Below are 23,965 nucleotides of genomic sequence, written 5' to 3' on the forward strand. Positions count from 1 at the left end.
TACTAACAGCCTTAGGGATTATTTTAGTGTTTCTAAGTTGAATGTGTAACAAACAACACAACAAAAAGAAGACACTTCTCTTAGTAGGGTGTTGAATAAATAGTACTGGGAAACAGAAGCTGCGGCAAGTAAGTAAGATAAGAAATTAATTTTGGACCATTCATGGTCTTCAGAACTGGATGTCATAAATCATAACAGCATGTTACCATTAACTGTTTTTCATATACACCACAATAACATTTTCCATCTTCTTTGTCTGTCCAGAGAATGGCTCTCATTAAACATTTTTGGCATTATATTGTTCTCACAGCATGCATTCTCAAACATGTTTATTCAAATGCACATTCCCATCTAAAAGATACTCATAATTATAATAAAAAGGTGTTAATTAAAACCCAAGTATAACAATAGACTCTGAGAAGTAAGTTGAAAAGAGTACTATCTTCAACGATGCCTTTGCTAGAATGAAGGGCTAATTATACCCCCACCCATTTGCAGTCTGTGAAAATAAGATCTTACAAGTATCCAGGGATGTTCCTGCATACTCAGTTATATTTTTGAGCAAAATCTTCCATAACTTGCTCATTTACAACTCGCAAATAACAAGATGTACATAAATTACAGGTCAGCAACCACCCCCTGGGGAGATGGGATATTGTTGAATTAGAATTTCCTTTAATTGGAATATAGCCATGTTAAGAAAATGGTCATGAATATCTCACCCCACTAAGGTCAGGGGAGCAGGAGGAACAAAAATGGTGGTGCACATCAGCTAACACAATTTGTATATTATCATTGAGATCTACACAGAACAGCACTAAAAATTAATGCAAGGTCAAAATAGGTATTTAATAAAAATGCTTTTAAAAATTGCTCAACAACAAAAACTCCTGAACAAAATTTTGGGTTTTGAGATGCTTTACACAGTTTCTGTTATCCTCTTCTTTGTGAGTAAATTAACAGATCTAGTTCCTTGTATGTTTTTCTTCATTTCTTACTTTTCTTCTAGAGAAATATTCCAATCACAGTGCTGCATAAGATTATATATAATGCTATAATTTGCAATTTCATTGCTTCCTTAACAGGATTGCTAGAGAGTGCATGCATGGTCTACAGCTACAGTAGTCCAATATAAAATAAGACTTTTTGAGATGTATATGAAAAGGAAGAATGAAAAATGACTAACAAATACAATACAAGCAGGAAGTCTCTTAACTGTTGGGCCTATCCTGGAGGAACGTCATTCACAATTATTGTTGGGATAAGATATAGGGAGTCTGTTCTCAATCTGCTATAATAATAGCACACATTGATTGTCTCCTGCAGACTTTACTACAGTTGTAACAAGAGGATTCCATCACTGGATTCTGTAAAGCTTTCTAGTTCTATTAAGAGGTGCTTAACACATTTCATCGTCTTTCGCTAAAGGAGATTTGGTGGATTGAGAATGAATGTACCCATTGACACCAGATAATCTAAGGCAAAACAATTAACTTTGCTTTTGTATTTAGAAATGCACATGGATGTTGAGAGGAAATGTAGTGTGCCACAGTCTCCGAGTTCACTCGAAGGCAGCATGACATGAAGAAAGCAACCATTATACAAAAAGACAGCATAATATACTGTAATACTTCAAAATAAAAAGTCTGGTGATAGTATCGTGGTCAGAGTATATTTCTGCGTAGTGGCATCTGAACAGTTACATGGAAAAGAAACAATACTACCTAAAAAGGTATACAAAATACTGTATATTCATTCACATTTTAGATTTTCATTCTATTTCAAAGTAAACTCGCTAATGTTATAGCCGTGGAGAGCCCACATTTTTATTTCACAAACTTTGTTTTTCATTTTTTTGTCTTTATTTTAGAAATATATCTGTAATGCCCTGGGAATAGCTTAATTATTTTAATTTGGAATTTTGCATTTATTCATTATCCTTTCCCTTTATGAATTTCACTCTATTAGTGCTTATTAAAATAGCTGTACACTAATTTACACTTTACTTACAGTATAGCATTTTAAGTGTGTCATTAATTTAGCATACTGCTTGAGAACAATCCTCAGTTTGGTGTAATCTCATAATAAATTACAAACAAAAATAAATTCAGACCTCAAATTAGATTACAACAATGGAAGAATTAAATAAAATTAAATACCTAGGGGTCAATTGAGAATCACCAATTGCCCTGCTATGCATGTGTTTGGGATGTATGGGAAAAGCAGAGCACAAGATAGAAACCTAGTGTTGACATGGAGAGAACTAAAGACTAAATATGGACCATTACTAGCTGTAGGTTATGAACCCATTACAGTATGCTGGATCCATGAAGTAGCAGCACTAATCAGAATGCTAGCTTGAGAAAGCAATTAAAATTGAAAGCAACCTAATATACATGCACAGTCTCACGATATAAACATTTCCATTTTCTGAGGCCCTCTTAAAATGACTTGTTATAAAAATACAAGGAAATGCAAAATACACTAATTCAGATCAACTTCAGGAAACCTGTGATATTAATTACCACACTGGTCCTTCAAAATTCTATTCATTAAGCTCTTTAAAAACAACAGGAGTTGAAACCAAAAGTACTGTGCAAACCATATACCAGGTAATACAATAAAGTAAGAATTTAAATAACAATAAATAAATAAAACAAATGACAAGACAATTTTAAAATCAGGACAATAGGTAGACAAACAACTCTCAAACGAATTTAAAAGCCAGGGAATAAATGTAAGCTTTAAGATAAGATTTAAAAACAGGAAGTGAGGGGGCCATCCTAAAATTCAGGGTTAAGCCATTCCACAGTTTCGAAGCCAGGACAGAGAAAGCCTGATCTCCTCTCTGTTTAAGTCTTGCCTTTCGAGTAGTCAACTGAAACAGATCAGCAGACCTGACAGACCTGGTTGGGGTGTATGGAATAACCAGGTGATTAAGACTGGTGCGGGCCAATCCTTTTATAGCTTTGAAAGTAAAGATGAGAACCTTAAAATTTATCCTAAAACTGTATTGGAAGCCAATGGAGGGATACAAGTATTGGGGAGATACACTAAGAAGTGTGACCATGAGACATGCTGCAGCATTCTGTACCAGTTAAAGGCAGCAGAGGGAACCCTGACTGAACCCAGAATACAGTGCATTGCAGTAAATAATGAGATAAAAGCATGTATAACTTTCTCAAAATCATCAAATGATGAAAAGGGTTTGACTTTGGATAAGCATCTTGTTTGGAAAAAGCTTGACTTTATCACCAAGCTAATTTGATTGTCCATTTTAAAATTGTCATCCATAATCACACCCAAATTCCATGCAGAGGACTTAACAAAAGATTTCAAAAGACCTAGGTTAAAATAGGGGGTTGAAAAATGACAACCTCAGTTTTACTCTCATTAAAGTTAAGAAACTTGAAGACTTTGATGTCCGCCAAGCAATTTTATGAGGCAACGTGAGTAAACCATTCTACTGAATATTATTATTATTATAATAAATGCATTGCAGGGGCAAAATACTACACCTTGCTCCAATGCTGCATTTTAATCTCTAAGTGTGGTACCTGAAATATCTGAAAATCCCTTGTATCTATCAGCTGTTCTAACATTGTAGTAAACAGAATTTTTTCTCAAACATACAAACTTTATCTCAAGCATGTGCTTGGCCAGAATGTTGAAAAAAAAAAAAAAAAGTTACCCTTCCTAGCCTACAATATTTGATTGGTTAGTTTCAACTAAATTATAAATTATTATATAAGCTGGTAACACATTTTTATTCTATTATTACCCATTTGCTGTGTGAACTCTTGTCCAGTTTGGTAGAAAGACAAGTGTCAAGAAGTGAGAGTGGTAATGTTCACCCTAACATTTGTCTTATTTGGCACATCTAAAATAGTATATGCAGCTAACCGTAGAAGGGTCAGGTAAGGTCATGTGTCAGGCAAAACAATCTATGTGTGGGCAAGCAACAAAAATAATAAAAAAATTACTGTACATGCTATAAATCAGGGTTGCCCAATACGTTGATCGCGATCGACCAGTTAGATCGGAAAGGTAGTACAAGTAGATCGCATTGTATTCAAAAACAATTATTTTTAAATGTTAGTCCATCATATATCCTCCCTATGGCATTTGCCACTTGATTGACATACAGGGTGGCAAGTCTGAGATCTCTTTTCTTCTAACACACTGGTCATCCCACACGCACGATCAAACGCGTGAGCTACTGCAAAACTCCGGCTATTTAAGTGATCTAGTTAGCCTTCCAATTTATATCGAGTAATAAAGGGATTTAAATAAAAATTGTTGGTTGGGGAGGGTATGGGCTGGATGTGGAATTGGAAGAGGATTTTTTTTTCCCCTCACAATGTCACAATCAAAGCTCGGACCGGAGGAAGCCATAGAAAAAAAGACGGCACAGAAGACGGTATGTGAGACTTTTAAAATGTATCACGTCATTACGATCGGGAATATGTGACGCTTGAATATAAAAGGTCCACAAATGTATTTGAATGTCGGCATTTTGCTTCACCACATCGAACCATTCATCAAACATCGAATCGCGCACACCGATCTCGTAGGATCTGCAAAGCGGCTTTCTGTCACATGTAGGTAGTAAACAGAGACTCTGACGTCACATTTTAACTTTTAGCACACTGTGCCCCCCCTACTTTTTGCTGGTACTGCAACTCGCGCACACGTTGCATTAATTTCCGAGTATAGTATTCTGAAGTATAAACAAGCCCTTAGGGTCAGAGTCTCTGTTTACTATCTACATGTGACAGAAAGCCGTTTTGCGGATCCTACAAGATCGGTGTGCGTGCTTCGATATTTGATGAATGGTTCGATGGGGTGAAGCAAAATGCCAACGTACAGATATATTTGTGGTGCTTTTATATTCAAGCGTCGCATATTCTCAATCGTAATGACGTTTTTAAAAATCTCACATACAGTCTTCTGTGCCGTCTTTTTTCTAGGGCTTTCTCTGCTCCTGACAGCAGTGGATCGCCACACTGAGCACATTAAATGTATGATATTCCAACTCACTGCACATCTAGAATCCTTAGATTTATACTTGATATCACTTTCATGATGAAAAGCATTAAAGTATGTGTATTACATTTTACAAATAAAATCGGTAATTTCGTTTAAATAATGAATATTGTTAATAATTACACACATGGGGGTGACACAGTGGCGGAGCATTAGCGCTGCCATCTTGCAGGGAGTCACGTCGCTGATATTCCCTGCCTGGAGTTTACATGTTCTCCTGCTGGATTTCCTCAGTGTGCTCCAGTTTCCTTCCAAAGATACACAGATTTGGGAATTTGGTGCCGCTAAAATGATGCTAGTGTATGTGTGTGCTTGTATTCACCTTGCGATGAGCTGAGGCCTCATCCAGGGATTGTTTCTCACTCCTGCCCAATGCTTGCTGGAATGGATACATCCTGGATTTAATCAATAAACATCCTTTTCAAAGATATTGCGGTAAGGTGTCATCGGAATTTAATGGGTGTTCCAGGCAATTCACAACACAGCAAAGCCGAACATGTTCTCACCGTGATAATATCTCGCATTGCCACCTGGTGGATTCCTCCAGATGTACGCAAAGTACGCACACAAGTATAAACACTACAACGCTTGCGTAGCAGGAGCGTCCGCTGCAGCATGCGTCACATCGCGTGAAGTATAAACCCGGCCTAAAACTCCTCTACAGTGGAGGATGAGATTTTGACACTACAGGATGACATTCAGCTGAAGTATGGGGCTCATGGACAGTTTTGGAACTTACTAACAGAGGAAAAGTACCCAAACATGAGGAAATGTGCTACCTCCTTGACTGCATTATTCGGCTCTACTTATTTATGCGAGTCAGCCTTTTCCCACATGAAGATTATTAAATCCAAATAGCGTAGTAACCATAAATGTATTGAATTGTTATTGTGCCATAAGGGTTATTCAGTTATGCAAGGTACGACAACATGTATTTTATGTATAAAGTATACTCAGTATATACATACACATACATTATACATATATTATATTATATATTATACATATATTATATTATATTATATATATAGTGCATTTTTGATGTAGGTACTGTAGATCATTTTCACCTGGTCATTTTAAAAGTAGCTCGCAAGCCAAAAGCATGGGCAACCCCACTATAAATCATCCAATTTAATTCCTCTAGACTAAGCTATACCGCCCAATGTATTTAATAGGCCTTTGCTGCTGTCAGAATTGTGACCCTCTTTACAAAAACAAACTTTAATGATTTTTATCCAACTTTTAAAATGGGATATCATCCTTTTAAGGCTATATGTGATGAACAAATGTCAAAGTTAATAAACACAAAGCTCAGATTTCTAAAGGAAGTCAAACATCTGTTGACCAGCACACTTTCGGTAATTGCATACACTTTCTGGTTTACCCAGTGCTACTCCGATTAAAGTGTATTTTGCTGCTTTTCTTACAATGAAAGTCATTAGCACAATAATACACAAAGTTGAGTGAATCATCATTCATCGAACAATTCTATGCACTCCACTGTACACACTATGCTGGACTTGCACAGATTTATTTATTTATTTATTTTTTTAACACAACCATAAATAGGATAAACTCATTGATTTATACAAAAATAAAAGTGGATAGGAGAGCTTAACAAAGTATATATACAGTTTCTCAATCCTTGCTCTTAATTCCTATCTCCATAAGACATGCAGTACAATGTACATTTTCAGATATAAAAGATCTGAAAAGCTCTTACTTCCAAGGGATGCTTATGCACATACAGTATATACACTTGAGTTAACTTCAATGTTTAACATACTCTATAGTTTGCATAATGTATATACTTGCAGATAAGCCAACCAACAAATTTGTAACCAAAATATCATTAAAATGAGGCACTTGCAGATAAGCTGAAAATGTTTAAAAATTAATGTTAGGTTTTCCAAAACCAAATTCATTTAAGTAACAAGTAACCTAAAGCAATACTTATTTTATATAAATAAAAATCTGTGCATTACCTAAAAAAAACAAAACACATACTTTATGTTACTAGGGAAACTTATAAAAAATGCCATGTTATTTTGCTGAAGTTTTGCCTCCTTAAGATGTTGCCTGCTGCTCTCAGTGAAACACTGTGCATGTGTGTGCTCTGGCCGTTTGATGGCAGTTACTGAGGAAGATGTTCTTGCATAGCGCACAATCAAGTAAAAAAGAATTAACAAAAGTTATACGTATATATTTAATTCTACAAATGTGGAGGGATGAACAGAATCCACCTAGTTTATGGTGAAAGGGAGGCAGTGATTATTGTGGCAGTACTGAGTGTAATGCACGAAGCAAATATAGTATGCCAGTCTATTGCAGGGCATAGTCCTCACAGGTGGCGCAGTGGTAGTGCTGCTGCTTTGCAGTAAGGAGACTGTGGAAGATTGTGGGTTCGCTTCCTGGTTCCTCCCTGTGTGGATAGCGCTTTGAGTAACGAGAAAAGCGCTATATAAATGTAATGAATTATTATTATTATGATTACAATTGTACAGCCAAGCAAAAAAAATAAATAAATAAATAAAGTGTGCTACACGCAATACATTAATGCTCTGCATACACTGTGGAACTTAGGCACGGATTAAAACCTGATTTTCAGCTGTAAACAGATTTTCTCAGTCTGCTTGAAATTCAGCCAGACCAGCCATAGTTTCACATGCAGTATAAGGAGTTGCTGCGATGCCCCACTGAATTTTACAATTGAATTGTTGTTAGATTGGAAGAATTTGTGTCTTGGTCAGAAATTTCAATCTGCAGTCTTGTAGTGTGAAAAGTTTCACAACCAGATTTTCTGATATCACTATAAAATTTAAATTGTACATTGATCACAGGATATTATACACTGGGGTATATCACTGTCATGCTCATTTTCATTTTGATTTAAAAAAAAAATCAAAATAAATTATAGCAACACACACAAAATTGAATGGCCAATGATAATAGCATCTTGAGAAACCTTTACTGGAGGATCCCAAAATAAACACACACAGTGGTAAATTACATAAGACTATGTACCTCTAATTCTCTGTTTAAAATAAGCAGACAACATTGCCCATGCCTCAACCATCCACATATCCAGTTACACCTTTTTCTTTTCACAAAATGGCAAGAGTAAGGAATGAAGACCTTTTCCTTGTTGACCATCATGTTTTTTTTAATGGGCAAACTGCCTATCAGGTCAACATGTTCATACAGAACAGTTTACTCAAGATCACTCATAAAATTGCCTGAGGTGTGAGTAATTCTCAGGTCTATTTTGGTGGTAGGAGGACGGACAGGCATCCCGACTAGGAAAGGGGATGGTCTACTACCCAGATGGGAAACCAGGATGGAAACAAATGTTAAATTGCCAAGCAGGACAGAAAGAAACCCTCATGACCAGCTGGTATAAAATAATGGAAGGACCAGCGAAAGCCAAAACTGGATTGGGGTACGAACCTGGACAGGATGCCCATAATGTAAAAGGCCAGGAGAGAGCAAAGATTCCTGCCTATTGTTTCCTTCCATATACTAGATGGCAGCAGCCTTGGATATCGGTACTCATCTAGACACCTGCAGGGAATGTGACTTCGATATGATACAGAAGTGCTTCCAACGGGCAAAGCCCTGGCATCAGAATAACTCCCTGGATCTCAAAAAAAGGGAAGGCAAGTCAGAGCTGGGAGGAAGGAAGTTTAATACTCAACTGAAGAAGAGCACTGGGGTGGTGAGAGGGGAGAGGTGAACTGGAGGAAAGATACTTATAATTTTGTGCTTGTGTATACTGAGGTATTGTGGATTAAACACCCTTTGTTTGAAGCCGGGACTGTCTTGTGTGTTCGTGTCTGGGGCTCACTGGCACCCCTTGCCTTCATAGAGTATATTCAGTAATACTCAATTTTAAACGATCAGCACATCTTCCAAATGTACATTCTGATAGGAAAACTACATCTGTCTGCATCCGGGTTTGTGCCTAACTTAGACTAAGGTGAAAAACTACAACCTGCAGTGGTATGTAATTAGCAAAATTGGACAATACATTTGTAATATAGACAGTATTTAAACTAAATCTTATATATATTTTAAGTGCCTTTAATATGAAGATGTAATTCATGTAGACAACAAGACGACATGTAAAGAACACTAATGCAATTCAGGTACAGAGACAACAAGTTCTGTCTCTGTCTGCCAACTCAACCAATCTATATTACTATATAAAGTTCTGTAAACCAAATACTTTATTTTAGCTAAACACTTAAGCCTTATCCATGTGCAATACAATTTCAATCATGGAAATGCTTGCATAGTCAAGCTTGGAGCAACATACCACACAAGATAAGTAGGTCCAGTGAGAACAACATCAGCGATGCACTCATGCACTCTCTTCAGGAAAACTGTGGTCACAGTTACCATATTCACACCCAGATGACATTCTGGTAGATTTAAGACTACTAAGCATAACTGGTGCGCAGCTCCAGAAAGACGTGTATTCAAGGTGGCATTGTACACATTATTTGATCTAGAATCCCCTAGCACAAAAACAGCTTTATTTGAATATTCAACAAATATTACAATAAGGCATATCAAATTATCCAATAATTAAGGTTCAAATATTAATATTAAAAATAGTTTAAAATTCTAGGTGCTACATGTTCATTTGTAGTTTTTCATGCATTATTATATGTATACTATTAATATTTATGTTGCTTAAACGATGCTCGTGAGCACTGAAATTAACATGACAATCAGAAAAACAGCCTCCCTGAAGAACATGATTCTCTCTGTACATAAAGTGACATATCAAAAAGAAAGCAGAGAAGACAACACCTTGCACTTCCTGTACTGTACATTTGAAACCCAGACTAAATATTTTTAATCCAGCCATGCTTCTTTTTTCTCCTAGAGGTCAGAAGGTGTAGTTTGACCGCTCATTTCTCTTTTATATAAATTTAGACACCAAGTGTCTATACATCCTTCACAAATGCATCTTCAGTGGGAGTAAAATCTGCCTCAGACTAACTAAAATTAGGTAAATGAGGTCTGCAACTAAAAATCACTGGAAAGTCATGCAATGTGACAGGGCCTTAATACAATTGATGAAAGATGAACTAGGCTGCCAGCTGAGAAAGATGAAATGTTAATTTTTCTGAAGAATACTTTGCCCATCACAAAATAATCAGTAGACTAGAGATTTCTGTAAAAGAGGAGCCAATAATTTTGTTTTTAAAACTGTTAAAGCTGAGGCTGCTATGTCAATAAGTTCAAGTGTTATACACAACCGTTAAATTAATAATTGTTAAAGTGAAAAACTTATTGATTAGTATCGCTACTGGCAGATACTCAACATTTTAAAATTGGTATAGTGATAGGAAAAGAATAAGTGGTATTCTGCTCTAAAATAATTCCAATGATTTCAATCGTACAAGACAAAAATAAATCATTTAACAAATCTGCTTTTCCCCCCAAAACAAAGAGGATAACAAATAAAATTATAAATTATTAATTGTTTATTTTTTCTGTGGATTATCACTGCCATCTGTACATTTCACTGGTATTATATTATCAAACATGGCATAAAACACTGCTTAAAAAAACAACAAAAAAAAAAAACAACTATCAGATACCTAAAAGTAGAAGTAGAAATAAAAAGCAACAATTGATGTAAAATTCACCAATGTGTCTATGTAAATAATCAGAATGTCTTCTTTGGTACTAGCAGTGAGTAGACCAATGATGGGAACTGCAAACATAGATGCATGTAAACGTATCCCATTTTGGTCTATATTGTTTCAGTTACATCTGTTTCTGTTAGACATTAAACAGTTTATTCTTAGACTGTGAAAAAGGAAATACATTACACAGCAATCAGTCAAAGCTGTCAATAGTCATATGACAAGAGGTCAGCTCAGTCCTAAAATAACAGCAAGCTTATCCAGTACACTTTGGCAGGGCTACAGATATGCAGGCTGCCCTCCTCAAATCAGGCTGTGGCAATGCAATGCAAGGTTCCTGAATGCCAGAGCACAGTGCACACTGGCAAATTTACACAAAGCTGCTGAAGTACTGTCATTTTTGTAGACTAACAGGAGCTCTAAGTCTGTATGCTCAAAACTCTATGAATAAAAAAAATTGTTCTACAGTAGATTCAGAGGTAGAGAGAGAGAGAGAGAGAGAGTTACTAGAACACAGACTGCAGGAAAGGGATAGGCACAGATATGGAATTCACAATAGTTAAAAGCACTGCATACACAAAATTTATTGGACATTTTGCACCAATATATATGAGAAATCAGGTTAAGTTTAAAGACACATGAGTTCTTCAAGAGGTTGACTGTCCCAGAGGATAAACTGAAATTCAAATGGTAGGCACCAACATTAAGAATCTTGAAAAGAGTGTAAAGCAGACATATCAGGCCAGTTAAGACTGACTTTACAGGGTGTACTTTTACATGTTGTGCAGCTCACCAAGAAAGACAAGAGTCCAGTAGATGGGATAAGTGAAATACCATTAGTAAATGGTAATCCTACCCCATTTGATGCATTTTTGTAAAGGCCACTTCATGGATTACAGGATCAAATTTGTTGCACATATTTACAACTATAATGTATGAACAATAAACCACAAACAAATCAATATTTAAAAACAAACGAGCACAAGCATAGTAAAACAGGACAATTTCAGTGATTACAATAAAAATTATGACAATAAAATATCCATTAACATTATAACTGAGATGTGGCAACTGAAAAATGAGGATAACAAAACTTCCACTCAACAGCATTCTTAGAGCAAATGAACCTCTGGGAATCCATTTCCCATTTGTCCAACATTCTAATTCTCCTTAGTTCTAATAACAATAATCATTTTATAATACCATATTCAGAAATAAAGAGAATGAGTTTTGTTTTTTTTTTTGCACTGGACTGGATTAAAAAAATTTTTTTTTTCAGAAAAATAAAACATACGCAGAGGGACTACAAAATGTGAACACATAATTTTTACAATCCAAATTTTCAATTATTGCAAGAAATGACTCCTAACTAGGAAATAGATTAAAACATAGTATCTGCCATTATACCCATCTTCTAGAAACCAAGTTGCCTACTCAAATCATCTTTGCCTTCTCTTAAATATTCTTACTGTTACACTGTTAATTAGCATTTCATGTGCTCTTTGTTCTGTTTTGGTTTTCCCTTGTTACCATTCTCCAATGATTTGTTGTACCCAGAGAATTCTTATAACATACAAAATTGTGTTATAGCTACAATATGCCCTACCTTACCCTCATGTGGTTCATCAATCAACTGCATTTTCTGTTGTTTTGTTTCTCAGTTTCTTATACAGTAATTCGACTTTACTTTTACCACCAGGCGGTGATACTGCCTACCACAGTGAGAGGCTTTTCACCCCCCCAATAACGTTTGTCAGATTCACACCAAATGTTTGTTTCTCTAATTAAAATATTTGAACAGCTAATTGATTATAAAAATAGTTACTAGGTGCTGCAATAAAGTAAATAAGATTTTATTATATATTATATTATACTAGACATTACAGCCCGTTACAATAATGGGAGCTAGAACAGTAGTGCATAAACATTAGTAGGAACAGTCTATATTAAACGGCAAGGGACCATCTATTTTCTGTTACAGTAATCCTGGCTTGTATGTGGCTGTAATATGCGTCACTGTATTGTGTGCCTTTAATTTTCTCTCGCAGTAATACGTCTCTCCAGCAAGTACTGTGCAGTTCCCCATCAAGTATTTTAATCTGTGCTGGTGTGCAGCTGATTATTGTATGTGTGGCATCTCCCCAGCAATGGATTTTATGTGCACGAAAATAAATCTACTTTTAAAAGTCATCCTATTGTAATATCATGAAAATTCGTATATTTAAGAAAACCCCTTCAACGACTGACACTTTACACTTTACCGGGCCAAGTTTGTTAAATCGCAAATCTGACATCCTCAGAGTGAACACTTGCACAACAACAAACACTAATCCCACCTCTTTGAGGAAGCTGGTCTCCGCGTCTCAATACCCGATTGGATTTTTCGTGCGTTATGTTTTAGGTCTTACCTCATTTATCGAAATCCGATTGGATCAGCCGCCCGATATTTTATAGGTCCTGCCCTCTCTGTCTTGTGTGACGCATCAGGCGGCCTTTGAAGCATCGCACTTCACCAGACGACACACACACAACACAGACACATGGACGCACACAGGGGTTTTATTAAAGACGACTATATAGTGGAACCTCGGTTCATGACTGTAATTCGTTCCAAAACTCTGGTCGTAAACCGATTTGGTCATGAACCGAAGCAATTTCCCCCATAGGATTGTATGTAAATACAATTAATCCATTCCAGACCATACGAACTGTATGTAAATATATATTTTTTTGAAGTTTTTAAGCACAAATATAGTTAATTAAACCATAGTATGCACAGTGTAATAGTAAACTAAATGTAAAAACATTGAACAACACTGAGAAAACCTTGAACAGAGAAAACTAACACTGTAATAGTTCGCACTATAGCGCTACCAACCGCTGGCTAAAAACTTTTTAAACCCAGTGAAAAAAATGATCTTTTGAAAAAAATCCGTAATTTAATAAACCACCAAGAAAAAGTAACATTGCAACAATGCACGCTACGAACCGATCACTGTAAACAGAAGTGAAAACAAAATCAACCCCAGTGCATTCTTTAACTGCCTTCCTACCTTATGCATCCAGCTCTCCCTCTCGCGCTGCCTGTGAGTGCGTCTCTCTCTCTCTCGCGCTGCCTGTGTGTGCGTGTGTGTGTGTCTCTCTCTCTCTCGTGCCTGTGTGTGTGTGTGTGTGTGTCTCTCTCTCTCTTGCTCGCTGCACAGGAAATGCACAGGGAGAGACTGAACATGTACAAACCGAAAGGGAAACTGGCTTGTTCGTATACCGAGTGTGTGGTCGTAAACCAATTTGTACGTGTACCGAGACGTTCATGAACCGAGGTTCCACTGTACCTTGAATGTGTATGGCTCTTGGCAAGAGGAAGCTCAATTTACAGAACATAGAACAATTGACTGATTAAGGAACTTCATATACTTTCCAAAAGTTAATGTCAGAAAACAGCTAGCAATGTTACACAGATAACTGAATATAAAGAAATTTTCACATCGAAATAAAACCATCCCGCTCAAGTGCAAAGAAATGCTATTGTCCTGTCCATTATGCTTCCTAATCTTAGCCTAGCAACTCATGCATGGCATTCTTATTCTAAAAATAAATTGAAATACAAAAAGAAGGGAGGTGCGACTATGAAGCATTTGTTACAGAAAAAAATTGAGGCAACAGAAATAAAACTGAGCAACAAATAACTGACAAATTTACAAAAAAAAAAATTTAAAAAATTTTAAATGAAGCTTAGGATGCCTCTTTACATCAGTTGACATCTACCTATAAATCTAATTCTATTAAGTCAGAGATTACTAAAACAATTTCTAAAATGAACATCCTTAGAATTTTTAATTCACAGAAATGTGCAGCAAAGCGGCACAACAACATTCAAAATGATTAATGATGGTTCTTTCTAACTGATTTGACAAAAGCTCAAGGAACAACTTGTGTAAAAAATAGTTTAGCTCTGATCTAAAAGATTACATGCAAAAAGACAGTTTCATTGGACAGAATACATCTGAAAAAACAGCCAATCAAATGTTTAGATGCATTCACCACAAGGCAACACAACTGTCTCCATGGATAACAAAGAACACAAATAAAAGAATGCAATGTTAAAAACAGCTTCAGCAGCACCTCTAACAGGTCTATGTTATGCTAAAATAATGGTTTTCAAGCTTGATTTAAATGCTGAGATTGATAAGTTTCTAGAATACTGTTAGGTAAAATGTGAAGATTCTGCTTCCTATACTTGTTTATTTTTGAAATTTTAACGATACCTTCATTTTGATACTGCAATGTGCGCTTTAGAGTATAAGCAATGTGAAGCACTGTAATGTAAAGGTCAGGGGCTAAACCATGTACAATTTTCTACATGAAACGGAGGGTTTTAAAAATCAACCCGAAACTTAACTGGAAGCCAATGAATGAATTTAAAGATGGTAGTTACAAGGTCCGACAGCTGTTAGTTCTAGTTAATCTTTGAGTAGTAAGTGAACAGTTCAAATTGTCTGATCATAAAGTACTGCATTATAATACAGTGATCCCCCACCTATTGCAGAAGTTATGTTCCAGACCCATCTGCGATAGGTGAAAATCCGCGATATAGAAAGACCATATAAATAAACTTTTTTTTTTTTTTATAGTTTAAGCCTTAAAATACCCGCTTTAAACACATGTAAACTTATTAAAACACACTTTGTAAACACATATGATATGTGGATGTCAGGCTAAGGATATGAGTAACATAATAATAATAATAATAATATAATAATGTAGCATACCATCGATTCATTCAAGCTGTAATGGCACGCGACATCCACATAACGCTTTCCTTCCCGAAGCATATCCAGGAGTTTTACCTTCTCCTGAATGGTCAAGGTGTTCCTCTGGCACTTAGGCTCACTACTACCAGAAGGCTTAGAAAATGCAGGACGCTTGGGAACCATCATAAGGCTTAAAACAAAACGAAAAGTTCACAAAAAGTTTGCTCAACAATCAGACCACAAGCAAGGTATGTGATACGCAAAGAACTGAGATGTGTCGGGGACCCACGCTCACTGTTCTTGCGAGATTACACCAAGTTAGCAGCAGCCAATCAGAGCCCAAGAGAATGAAAATCCCGCACTGATTGGTTGAGTCTCCTCTTTCAGCCAATAACGGGCCTTGTAAGAAATCAACTGGGTACTGTAACGCGAAACTCTTTGTCTACCTTAGTGTACCATGTACGTATATTTATTGATTTACTGTATTGCTTAAATGTTAGATATGTTCCACAGAAAAATCTGCAAAAGCTGAACCGCGATATAGCGGGGGATCACTGTACTCAATTTTGCAACAAACAAATATACTAGCTTTTCAAGAACTACATCCCAAAAGAAGCATAACTTTAACAACTGAAGATTAAGTACAAGCCAAAGATAAAATCTATAATTGTGAAATTGGCCAGAAGGCATCTTGTAGTCACCAGTTTCAATTTAATAAGGTGGTAGGTGCAAAGGTTGACATGATATGGATATAGCGCTTGATCTGGACAACGACTGCTCAGTCTGTAATCAAATAGTCTATAGTTATTGCTAGGGTTGCCATGATACCAAAATTTCAGACTCTGATATATATGATATGATATTAAGTCATGAAATTTGCAGGGCAGGAATCAGCACTGGATATACTGTATGTTGGTATCAAGGATCTTTCATAGCACACACCAAATAAAAGCTTTGTTCTGGTCATTACAATAAAGGAGATATTGTGAACTTTGCTTTCCTGAATCTTACATTTACAGGGTTACATTCAGCAGTGACATTAATCACATCTTCCCATTTAATATAGGACATAATTTTTTAATGCCTCTTAAAGTGGTACGGTGTAGCACAATGACTAATTGTAAAATAGAATAAAACAGAATGGCAAAAAGCATCAAACCATACAGTTTGGGTAGCTGTTTTCTCATTCTTTGAACTTACTGTTTTGAAGAAGTATCTTCATAATATATGTAAAAAGTTAACAATTACAGAAAACCATCACTTTAACAGATGCTGATAAATTCCTTAAAAATTTGCCTTTACATGAGAAAATGTTACAAGCAGAAGTTAATCTTTTCAACCATATTGACCTATATCTCAGAAGCATGCAACATTAACAGAGATTCTAAAAATGTAACAATAATACCAATGTAACAATACTAAATAACAAAGATGCCACATGAAAGATACACCTTGCTCCAGCAATTACCACTAGAATTACCAGAGTCTATGAAAAAACTCTTAGATCCGGCCCACCTTAAAACCATTCTCACCTCTCCGCCAGCGTCTTTGGTCTTCTAAATGTGCCGATTAAGACACGCAGCGAGCAGCCGGTTATTCCATTCCCCACCGTCGCAAAACGTTCACTAAGTTTTCCCAGCTCACGCCTTGTTTGATTATCTGGTAGTGACTGAACTGCTGGAGTTTTAGAATGGAAATAATAAATCGTTATTTGGAACACACGCATTTCATGTGTGTTCCGTTTCTACAGTAATCTGTGTAAATGCATTGTTAAAACAGAAACTTTTTCATATTTTAGTAATAAATGTTGTAAAATGTAGGCATAAACTATATAATGTGTGAAGCCTGAAGTCCAAAGATCAAATAAACACTTTTACAAAAGGTTCAAGAACAATACAACACCTTCAGTGGCGTAACGCTAAGATTTGCTGACTCAGAGTACAGCAGCCCTGCCGTGCCTCAGAGACCCAAGTTCGATTCCCCACTGGGGAGAAAGTGCTATTTTGTTTTTCTTTTTAACCTCAAACAGACATAAAATTTATAAATTGGTATGCACTGTAAATTGTTAAGTTTAAAATGTTGATCGTGGTTATTTCTGTTGATTAATTCATGCTTTTTACTTAGAGTCAGAACAGGAGCTTATTCAGCTTCTGATCTGACTAACAGCTCCAGTATAAATTCACACCTGATCTGGCGCTGTTCATTTTCACATAATATTGCATTACTTAAACAATGTTTTCTGATTGGTACTGTTCGCGTCATAAAATGGATTTCTTCAAAACGTCACATATATTTATCTTTTTTTTTTTTTTTTTTTATAGAAAATGTGCGTTGATCACCGCCAGCATGTTGTAGCACATAGCAACAGGTCACCTGCATGTTCTTGCGCGCACTGAATAAGACAGCGCTATATGCAATCATCAGATTCAAATGTTAACAGTTCACACACACGCAAGGATCATCTTTCCTACATTTACAACGTGTGTACCTGTTACAATGTACACACCTCTCTATGCTGTGGTTTCTATTATACACCTGAAAGAAAGAGACAATATATGTGAAAATATCATCACACTAATGCAATATTATTTGAAAACAAACAGCGTCAGATCGGGTGTGAATTTATGCTGGAACTGGAAATTCTCTGATGTGGCATCAGTTCTGTATGGTTGTGTGTGTGGGTGTGAGTGGTGGACATAACTGGGAATTACTGTGAATGTGAGTGGTGTTTTGAGATTATGAATAGAGCTGCAAATTACAGGGAATTCTCAGATGTGGAATTCTCTGATGTGGCAAGATAAAACCTGACACACAAACATAGGTGAATCAGTTGTGCTTGATTATTATTTTGAGTGAACAGACACCGCAATAGCCACAGCTCTGTCACGAAAGAGGAGGTTGTCCCCTTCGGAGGCTTTGGCTCTGCTGCAAGAAATGGATGATTGCGACTCAGACGGTGGCGAGGAACTTATTCTTGATATCGAGGAAGACGACGAGACAGACACAGAGGAGAGTCTAGATGAGGATTCTGTATCAGAGAAAGAGAACAGAAGCCCTCCGCGCAAGAAACGTCCAGTCCAACATAAGAACAGCGCAGCTACACCAGGCAAAAAGGCAAAAGACGGCACCATTTGGATACAAAAAAATACACGTGTAATGCCACGAAAAGAGCATGCAGACACTTCAGTTCACAAGCATTGGTATGAGAATGCAGTCACAAGTACACTGCAGAGCTATAGCGAGTCTTTATGTGAAAACAGCTGTGTCAGATGGGGAGTGTCTGATGACTGCATATAGCGCTGAAGTTACTGCTCTTTACTATTCTTTCCTCTGCATGTCCTGGAGCACAAAAGAAACAGCATACAGCAACATGTGGGGACTGGCAAGATCGGTGAAAATCCTGAACGCAACTGAGAGAATGAAAAGTGAATAAAAAAAAAAAAAAAAAAAAAAAAAAAAAAAAAGCTAACCTTTACAAGTATCATAAATTACACCGGCTGTTACAGACTGAAATCAAATGTATGTTTTCATTCTAAAATAACAGCACCTCACTTCTCAAAAGGGAGTCGTGCAGGATCAAACTTGTGACCTTTTGATTCCCAGTCAGTAACTGATAATGTTGCACCACGGTGGCAGTCATAATAAACGCGTGTCAATGTCGCATGCTAAGGCAATTTTTTTTCTCCAGTTATATTTTTGAACGTATAATTATAATTATAACAACATATAATTATAATATTAAAACGTTTGTTTTAAAAATGTGTTTACACAGATTACTGTAGAAACGGAACACACATGAAATGCGTGTGTTCCAAATAACAATCTATTATTTCCACTCTAAAACTCCACTTCACTCCCAGATAATCAATCAAGGCATGAGCTGGGAGAAGTTCGTGCACGTTCTAAGTCAGTGGGGGGATGGAATAGCCGGCTGCTTGCAGATTGTCTTTATCTGCACATTTACAAGACAAAAGACGCTGGCGGAGAGGTGCGAACGGATTTAAGAAGCGATTTAAGGTGGGATGGATCTACATGTTTTTTTGTAGGCTCTTGTAATTCTAGTGTTAAGAAATCTTAATGAAATTTTGGAAAAGAAAAAAACTACACAGCTGCAAGGAAAACTGGACAGAAGTGTTACTAAAAGATGATGCTCTACCTAGACAGCAGTTTACTGCTCAGCATTTTGTGCACATTGATAAACTAATGTTTGACTTATTTTTCCTGCCAACTGCAGGGATTGCTATTAAATAACCTGTTAGCAATAGCAAGGCCTGCTTCCAAACTACACAGTTTTTCAAAACAACTTGCTTGAACTGTTTTCCCAGGTAAAACCAAACAATCTGCAACAGCAGAGCTATCCTTACTCTGAACACTGTGATATTGGGGTTTGCATAGATTGATTTTTTTTTTTTTTTTTTTTTTTTTTTAACATCGAGTTGAATGAAAAATTCAATATATTGAGCAGCCCTAAAAATGGGCTAGTGAACAAAGGAAAAACTCATCTAGAATGTAAACTGTGTTATCAATTTGTAAAAATACAAATTGTATCTACAACATTCTATAAATTACATATTTTCTGAGAATTGTATATTATATATAGGATAAATAAAGGATATATATATATAAAATCCAACATCTGTCTATATGTCTGTCTGCTTTTCACGAGAGAACTACTTAGATCATGTTTTTTTGCCATAATTTGCTTGAACCGGTTGATTTTGCAACTTCTCTCATTGCGCTAAGTATTATAGTTCGGTTTCCAGCAGCAGTTTAATTGCGCAATTCCGAAAGAGAGGCTGCGGGCCGAGTGGAGGGGGGAGCGGGACGTCAGGAGTGGGGAATTGGGCAGGGCCCTCCTCATTCATGCACTAGGCTCCATTCAAGTTGGTCTACCTCTCGCTATGTTGGAGCATACTTTGCCTTCGCTTAGCTAGCGATACCGGTTTGTTCAGTAGACACTGACATCTAGAGATTGTTAAGGAGTAACGTTTGACGTTTTTGAGAGAGACAGATCACAGCTACATGTGTTTTAGAGGGTAGCTGCTCACTGGCAGAGATATCACGGCCACGTGCTCTCTCTACAAGGGAGACACTCTACTATCAGAACTGAATACAATCAGATACAGTGCAACGTTTGACATTGGATTGCATCTACCTTCCACTTGGCCAGAGATACTTGGAAACTTTTTACATTTTTCGCAAAAAGATCATCACTACATTCTCGCCCCGATAGCAAAACCAAAAATATTGTACATCAAGATATGAAAGCTATCAATGTAAATTCTTCTCAATACAAATTTATTTATTATATATATATATATATATATATATATATATATATATATCATTTTTTTTTTTTTTTTTAAAGAAAGCTGTGGTCTAAAACGGTCTATGTCTCTATGTACAGTTTTGTTGTATGTTGCCTTCCTGATCATAAAACTATCCGATATATGTTCAATAGTGTGTCACCAGGTTCTTAGATAAACAATTGCTTAAAATTAAACAAAGGATAAAAATCAGAATTAATGGAAAGGATAAATTGTTCACCTTTTTTCATTTAAGAAAATGTTCATATACAAAATAATGATGTTTATACTCTAAATTTGGTTGAACCAAATCTAAATCAAGTTTGAAAATAAGAGTGGTTTACATTTGTTACTCCCTATATTGGAAAATATTTCAATAACATTAAAATTTTCTCTCACAGCATAAGAGCATGCAATAATCTGAAATGCACTGTATTAACATATTTGATACAATGCCTAGTCTGAGACAACTAGTTTGTAATACCTGATCACAGTTCATACGGTTTATATGACTCAGGCTCTTCATCTTAAGACTAAGAAAAATAATTAACAATTACGTCAGAATAAGTAACCCTACTTATAAAATGCATGTGGATAGATAAAGACACTTTTGTATAAAACTAGTTTTGGAGGAAGAGAGAAATGAATATTGTGCTAGCAAGTGAATAATTTAAAAATGTCACTAGAAACTCTTTACACTCTCCACACTGGTCTCCGACAAAATTAAACTAAGTTGCTAGCAATTTCCTACAGATGGGATGGCTCTGTCTGCACTGTCACCACAGGCAATTTACAGCACTAGCTTAGCCATTTGATACAGAAGGATAATTTCGACTATACAGAAAAGAAAAAAAAAAAAAATATATACTTTTACTGTAATGAAAAGTTCAATTGTAATAAAAACTGCAAAAAGCAGTTCCTTACAGCTTCCTTTACTGCTTTATCGTTTGATAGATTGTACAGTGATACATAGAAGGTTGTACTATGAATATGGTTTCAAATCATTACAGAAAAATAAGCCCCCTTCGAGTTTAATTTATTCCAGTCAAATGCCTTCAAGCTGTTAGGACTTTGGAATAAAAATTCCAGAAGAATACTTTACTCAACAATGAGAGCATGCAATTAATATAAGAAAGAACATCTCCTATCTTTTCTAACCTTTGTATATCTGGTGGAATTGTCTTAATGGCTAACCTAGCTAACCTAATTAAATTAAGATACGTTTCACCAACACTATTTTGTCATATCTATATTGATAGCCAGATGCATACCAGTATCCACAGTATTCAAATCGTGAGAAGTATAATACTGTTACAATTATTGGATCATGCCTAGTGTTCACCACAGCTTATCTCTCAGATGAGATTAAACCCACTGCTTTGAGCTCATATCCCATCAAAACAAGAGTACTCAATACACAAGTAAACTAACTGGCTAAACTAGAGAACACCTTTGGATCAGCTAGCCACTGCACAGTAACTTTTAACTTTGCACTTACAAAGCATTATCTAGTCCATCTCATTTAACACAGAACATTGCAAGTGTATACAATATTGATAATACACAAGTGAATAAAGAAAATTATCTTAAAAAGAGCAGAGCTATTATTCACATTCATGTTCCTAAATAAGGGTACATAAAAGGTCATACACAAAAGTATAATTTCTTCTTAAGCTATATGACATGCTTATACAATTTAACTGCTAATGGAACAGTAAATTCATTTTGCCCAAACATATTTATATGCCACCTACTAATGTTTTGTAAATGTCCCTTATAATCCTCTTATTTTGGCAGTACCATCCCTCTAAAAGATCCATTTCTTTCCATGTTACTGGCCTGGGTCAATCCACGCCAACATGTGGCCGATGCCAACATGGGTAACTGTATAGAATTTTTGGAGAGAAAAGGTCAGTACCTGCTACAACAGGAACAATGCAAAAAAATAGCTCAGAATCAGGAATCTGTTAGTTACTATAAAAATGAATGCATACATTGATAACTTAATAGTTAGTAAACAATCTGGCATTAATTTTATGCTCTGCTAACACTAAGTCAGCAAAATAACCCTTGAAGTCAACACTGGATAATATTGATTAAAATGTATTAAACTGCAATTCATTTATAAAACAGACAGAAACTGCTAAATAAGACTTAAACGTACACAATCATATGAAATTTTCTGTTATTGGATAACTAGGAGCGGGGTTGACTGGGTTGTCGGGGTAAAGAAAGGCTTTAGCCATGAAAAATTGTATCTTAAGTTATAGAAAGATGCAGCTGCAATTCTAAAAATTCCACTTGACAGACTGCTAGCCAAGCAACATCTTGCATGTTAGGCTCCTGAACTACCAAAAAGGTCACATGCCTGCTTAAACGATCAGCACCCTGTCTTGCACTCAAACACCATCCTTCAGGAGGGAATTTGCTGAATCTATGGAACAGTTAATGGTTTAGAATTCTCCCAGCTTGAAAATGTAGCAAATGTTGCTAGAAATTTAAGCTGCTGAATTGCAAGGAGGATTTGTGACAACTTTAGAAAGAATAAAAGCTACTACCCACCACAACCACCACCTCCTCCAAATATTTCTGGTCTTATTGAAACCCTCTTAAGTGTTCTCCTAAATGTGGATAAACAAAAATAAAAAGCAGCATTGCTTTTAGCTTTTCTAAGAGAACTATGTAGTGCAGGTATATATTCTATGTTACTCTTCAAAAAGCAGATGAGCTTCCTTGGCTTCTATACTTCCTGCTTCTCACTTTACTGCTGCTTAACCTACCTGACTATTATTCCCTGCAACTGCCTGTGACCTCTTGAGTACAATTATTGAAACAATGAGAATAAACCTAACATGACCTACTTAGTCAGTCTCCTTTCATGTAAGCCATTCCAAGTTAAATTTTAAAGTAGCTTCCGGGAGAGCAGAAGCAGCAGATAGGTAATAATTACCTCTTACATGAAAGACTTTATTTCTATGGCTCTGCTGTTCTATAATGTACGAACAAAGGTAGTACTCTGCCACAGGTACAAGACTGGAACTTTTTTACAACTAACAAATATAAACAGATTGTCTATCTTATTTTAACTGTCTGTAACTTATCAAGGCTTTGGAAAACAGGAAATAAACTGTAAATCATCTACGGAACAACAACCAACATCCTACAGCATAAACTGAAATAAAACATAAATAAGAGCTGAATT

The 23,965-nt window shown here is 36.1% G+C and overlaps 1 protein-coding gene across 2 annotated transcripts in view; it reads right to left on the reverse strand.

The window, feature by feature from the left end:
• nudt4a (nudix (nucleoside diphosphate linked moiety X)-type motif 4a) overlaps positions 1-23,965 on the reverse strand; it is a 72,659-nt gene that overhangs the window by 23,221 nt on the left and 25,473 nt on the right. The window lies entirely within an intron of this gene.

Source organism: Erpetoichthys calabaricus, chromosome 1, assembly GCF_900747795.2.
Source record: "Erpetoichthys calabaricus chromosome 1, fErpCal1.3, whole genome shotgun sequence".
Classification (NCBI taxonomy): domain Eukaryota; kingdom Metazoa; phylum Chordata; class Cladistia; order Polypteriformes; family Polypteridae; genus Erpetoichthys; species Erpetoichthys calabaricus.